Consider the following 6,393-nt stretch of genomic DNA (forward strand, 5'->3'; position numbering starts at 1 on the left):
GCCCTGGTCTAAAGTAGTGGACTATATAGGGAATAGAATGCCAATGGGCCCTGGTCTAAAGTAGTGGACTATATAGGGAATAGAATGCCAATGGGCCCTGGTCTAAAGTAGTGGACTATATAGGGAATAGAATGCCAATGGGCCCTGGTCTAAAGTAGTGGACTATATAGGGAATAGAATGCCAATCAGGACACACCGGTAGATAGTTAACAATAGGACGAGCCCGTCCTCGCCCGTAGTAGATTGAACACCCTGTCTCTCCTGATACAGACGACCTGCCAGATCACACCTGTATAACATTTTACATTTCATAAGAGGACATGGTGCTGCACCTGCCACACACACAATGGGAATTTGTGTGAGAGGTCATGAATGCCTGTCATAAACAGGTGTCACTGTGTGTGTGTGTGTGTGTGTTTTCCTGGAGAGCAAATGGGATCAGCTCACATGAGGATTCAACAACCTTCCCTCCCAAGTTACAAATGTGGACAAAATCTCCTATCAATGTTATTATGTTCCTAAATCAAGTTGTAATATCACTGTGTTGCTGGTTTATTCCTTACCCTCGAATTCTAGAATCTTATTTTAACGCATTGATAAAAGCCCTTATTTCTAGACTTGCTGTAGCTTTGGGCCACAGCGTTAGGTCTACCACGCGTGTAGTGGAGAAACAGATGTCTTGTTACAAAACCCTCGCTGGAAATGGGATTATTCAATCTCATTTTTTACGGCCAGCCAGAGGTGGCCCGGTCACATGTGCCCCGGTCATAAACAGACAACCATGCGTGCGTTGCAAATGTTACCGTATTCCCTACACTGGTCCTGGTCAAAAGGGCGTCATTTGGTACATAGACAATATCCTTCCGCTGATCAAGCCGCTGCCCTCCTGTTACATAGACGTTTTCCTCTTATCAAACTAATAAATTAAATAAAGTTAATTTAAATTCAAACTGATTTATTAGCATGGGAAACGTATGTTAACGTTGCCAAAGCAAGTGACGTAGATAATAAATAAGAGGGACATATAAACAATCAGAGGTAGAAAAATGTATGTTAATAAATAAAGAAATAGACTCATCTTTCCTTTGAAACCCAATTTGACGTGTTCCTATTGTGGCGGGTGATTTGGACGGAGTCAGGCGCAGTAGGGTAAATCACAGAATATATAGTTTAAATCAGGAACACATCGGTACGCATCAATGCGTAAAACACTCCAGTGCGGTAAATACGGCGCACTGGAGAAAACAAGGGACACGGGTGAATATCCAGGCGATACAAATATACATCACACTTACAGAAGTTCCAAAAGAATAAAGATATTTCAAATGTCATATTGTGTCTATATACAGTGTTGTAACGATGTGCAAATTGTTGAAGTAAGAAAGTGAAAATAAATAAATAAACATAAATATGGGTTGTATTTACAATGGTGTTTGTTCTTCACTGGTTGCCCTTTTCTTGTGGCAACAGGTCACAAATCTTGCTGCTGTGATGGCACACTGTTGTATTTCACCCAGTAGATAAGGGAGTTTATCAAAATTGGGTTTGTTTTCGAATTATTTGTGGGTCTGTGTAATCTGAGGGAAATATATGTCTCTAATATGGTCATACATTTGGCAGGAGGTTAGGAAGTGCAGCTCAGTTTCCACCTCATTTTGTGGGCAGTGTGCACATAGCTTGTCTTCTCTTGAGAGCCAGGTCTGCCTACGGCGGCCTTTCTCAATAGCAAGGCTATGCTCACTGAGTCTGTACACAGTCAAAGCTTTTCATAATTTCGGGTCAGTCACAGTGGTCAGGTATTCTGCCACTGTGTACTCTCTGTTTAGGGCTAAATAGCATTCCAGTTTGACCTGTTTTTTGGTTGATTCATTCAAATGTGTCAAGTAATTATCTTTTTGTTTTCTCATGATTTGGTTGGGTCTAATTTTGTTGCTGTTGCTGTCCTGGGGCTCTGTGGAGTCTGTTTGTGTTTGTGATCAGAGTCCCAGGACCAGCTGGCGAAGGGGACTTTGCCTGTTCATCTTTCTGTAGGTGATGGATCTGTTATGGAAGGGTTGAGAATTGCTTCCCTTTGAGTGGTTGTAGAATTTAACAGCTATTTTCTGGATTTTTATAATTAGCGGGAATCATCCTAATTCTGCTCTGCATGCATTGTTTTGTGTTTTACGTTGTAAACTCTCTCACAGCACCACCGGGCTGTAAAACTATGAACCTGCTGAAGACACAACAACACATTCATTTATATAGCTCTCCAACTAGGTCACACAACACACACACACACACACACGACACAGCTTTAGAGTTTGCAAGAAAGGCATTTCACTGTACTTGTGCACGTGACATTAAAACTTTTGAAAGTTGAAACAATCCACTGCGAAGAGGATTAGGATGCATTAGGATACATTAGGATACATTAGTATACATTAAGATACATTAGGATACATTAGTATACATTAAGATACATTAGGATACATTAGGATACATTAGGATACATTAGGATACATTAGGCCTACGTTCGTTGACAGTGGAGTTTAGCATCAACTTGCCGTTCCAGTCGCAGGGTAAGTGACACGAATGTGTTGCCTATATTTCATTGACGAATTATTGGGCGACTGACATTTTGTTTTTGTCTTAAACGATAATGAATTAATCTGAATTAGTTCGACAGTCATTTAACTTTCAGATTGGAATTGGAGAGCGCAATAGGCTACGTTTACATGATGTCACTTTGCTGTAACGGAAAGAAACCAGCCAAATGCACCTGTCATAATTATTCCCACTGGCTACCTCTCTGTCTCATTTTCTGACAGGACCGTAAGAATGTCTGAGCGGTACAACAGCCACATCCTGGTGATGGAGGACCGAGGGACTAACGGGACTCCTGAGTCTACCGGTACCGCCATGTCCCCTCACGGTTCCACCGTTAGTTTCCATAACATCCACTATAAGGTGATGCAGAGGAGCGGCTGTCTGTGTTTCGAGAGGAAGACCACCACCAAAGACATTCTCACGGATCTAAAGTAAGTCGACTAGACACTGTTTGTTGAGATTTAATCCGTTTTTATACAGATGTCAGATATGAATAAAAATGACCCCATTTCGTCGCAGGAAGAAAAATAATCCTGCAGGAGGATTTGAATGAACATTTCATATTTAGAATCGGCCACCAGGGGGCAGCCGGAAGCGGTGTTTGTAGGCTGTAACATAACAGACAGCAGGTCCACGGTGTGTCAGCTCAAGGAGCCTATGTACATGGATAACTTGACGATATCGATAGGGGGTAGATGTATGTTCGTTTAAAAAAATGTTTTGTTTAGATCAATTGTTTTATTATATGTTCAAGGCAAGCAATAAGCAGAATAAATTCACAATCGTTTCAGTGGCCCGTGTAGCCCAGGCGGTTACAGTAGTCTACCCCGCATATGCCAGAGTGGGCTCGAATCTGGCCGATTTCTGCCCTTTGAATGTTTGGAGGAACTAGTAGGCTACCCGTACTAAAGCAATTTCTGAAGGAAGTACCTTATTACTCCGTTACATTTTACCAAATCACTTCAGTTTTTTTTTAGTTTTTTTTACATTAATCGATACTATTGGTTCCCCTTTATTCCGTGTTCAAGACAACTGGGAACTCGAAAATTAAAACGAGCTCTGTCTGTGAAAAATAGTTTTGAACTGTCTTTTATGGAACCCCCATTTGGGTAGGTATTTGCATGTCAAAAATGTACACTAATCGATGCATCAAATAACACTATTTCACACATCAAATAAGCTTGTTGACCAGTCAGGACCTGAATATTAGAGTTGAATATTTTCCCGGTACTTTACAAATGTTCCATCCTGAGGGTAACACGGTATTTTCCGCCAAAACCGGAAGTGCCATTCAAAAGCGTATAAAAGAGGCCGATGTCTGGATTTGATTAGAGCTTTGGTTTTTAAAAAAATCCCTGATGCTACCTGAGCCTGATGAGCCATACATTAAATACACTTTATGAGCCCAAGCCCAAAAAAGCTGTACTGTATATGATATGTGGTCCTCTGTAGCTCAGCTGGTAGAGCACGGCGCTTGTAACGCCAAGGTAGTGGGTTCGATCCCCGGGACCACCCATACACAAAAATGTATGCACGCATGACTGTAAGTCGCTTTGGATAAAAGTGTCTGCTAAATGGCATATTATTATTATTATGTACAGTGCATTTGGAAAGTATTCAGACCCCTTCCCTTTTTCAACATTTTGTTACATTACAGCCTTATTCTAAAATGTATTAAATAAAAAAAAATCCTCATCAATCTACACACAATACCCCATAATCCTGTTTCCATTGACCATCCTTGAGATATTTCTACAACTTGATTGGTGTCCACCTGTGGTAAATTCATTTGATTGGACATGATTTGGAAAGGCACACACCTGTCTATATAAGGGTCCCACAGTTGACAGTGCATGTCAGAGCAAAAACCAAGCCATGAGGTCGAAGGAATTGTCTGTAGAGCTCCGAGACAGGATTGTGTCGAGGCACAGATCTGGGGAAGGTTACCACAACATTTCTGCAGCATTGAAGGTCCCCAAGAACACAGTGGCCTCCATCATTCTTAAATGGAAGAAGTTTGGAACCACCAAGACTCTTCCTAAAGCTGACCGCCTGGCCAAACTGAGCAATCGGGGGAGAAGGGCCTTGGTCAGGGAGGTGACCAAGAACCCGATGGTCACTCTGACATAGCTCCAGAGTTTCTCTGTGGAGAAGGAATAACCTTCCAGAAGGACAACCATCTCTGCTGGACTCCACCAATCAGGCCTTTATGGTAGAGTGGCCAGACAGAAGCCACTCCTCAGTAAAAGGCACATGACAGCCCGCTTGGAGTTTGCCAAAAGGCACCTAAAGACTCTCAGACCATGAGAAACAAGATTCTCTGGTCTGATGAAACCAAGATTGAACTCTATGGCCTGAATGCCAAGCATCACGTCGGGAGGAAACCTGGCACCATCCCTACGGTGAAGCATGGTGGTGGCAGCATCATGCTGTGGGGATGTTTTTCAGCTACAGGGACTGGGAGACTAGTCAGGATTGAGGGAAAGATGAATGGATCAAGGTACAGAGAGACCCTTGATGAAAACCTGCTCCAAAACCTGCTCAGGACCTCAGACTGGAGCGAAGGTTCACCTTCCTACAGGACAATAACCCTAAGCACACAGCCAAGACAACGCAGGAGTGGCTTCGGGACAAGTCTCTGAATGTCCTTGAGTGGCCCAACCAGAGCCCGGACTTGAAACCGATCGAACATCTCTGGAGAGACTTGAAAATAGCTGTGCAGCAATGCTCCCCAACCTGACAGAGCTTGAGAGGATCTGCAGAGAAGAATGGGAGAAACTCCCCAAATACAGGTGTGCCAAGCTTGTAGCGTCATACCCAAGAAGACTCTAGGCTGTAATTGCTGCCAAAGGTGCTTCAACAAAGTACTGAGTAAAGGGTCTGAATACTTATGTAAATGTCATATTTCAGTTTTTTATTTTTAATACATTTGCAAAAATATCTAAAAACCTGTTTTTGCTTTGTCATTATGGGGTATTGTGTGTAGAGTGATGAGAAAAAAACAACAATTTCATCCATTTTAGAATAAGGCTGTAACGTAACAAAATGTGGAAAAAGTCAAGGGGTCTGAATACTTTCAGAATGCACTGTAAATAGAAATCTTGAACAGGATGATCTATTTTGTATGTAATTGATGGAGATAGAGAGGCTGCTCGCACATGCTCTGATTTAAAGCAACGATATTTGAGTGATAAGCTGTTTTAAAACTCTGCAGCTGCAATTAAAAAATCTAGATCTTTACAAAAAAAAAATATGGTGAGGCCTCCCGAGTGGCGCAGCGGTCTAAGGCTTGAAGCATCACTACAGACCCAGGTTCGATCCCAGGCTGTGTCACAGCCGGCCGTGACAGGGAGACCCATGAGGCGGCTCACACAATTGGCCCAGCGTCGTCCGGGTTAGGGTAGGGTTTGGCCGGCCGGGATTTCCTTGTCCCATCGCGCTCTAGCGACTCCTTGTGGCGGGCCGGGTGCCTGCAAGCTGACTTCGGTCACCAGCCTGACAGGGTTTATTCCGACACATTGGTGCGGCTGGCTTCCGGGTTAAGCTGGGCAGGGTCGTGTTTCGGAGGACGCATGGCTCTCGACCTTCGCCTCTCCCGAGTCCGTAGGGGGAGTTGCAGCGATGGGACAAAGCTGTAACTACCAATTGGATATCACGAAAAAGGGATAAAAGTACAAAAATATATATATAATTCTTTTTTAAATGGTTAGAAAGCCAGATGGAGAAATTAGACACGCATTTGGACCTTTACTGTAGCATAGCCTTTATGCTATAGGCTGTAGCCTTTATAGAGGAACCATATCA

The sequence above is a fragment of the Coregonus lavaretus genome, assembly GCF_964263955.1.
Source record: "Coregonus lavaretus genome assembly, chromosome: 39".
In the NCBI taxonomy this organism is placed as follows: domain Eukaryota; kingdom Metazoa; phylum Chordata; class Actinopteri; order Salmoniformes; family Salmonidae; genus Coregonus; species Coregonus lavaretus.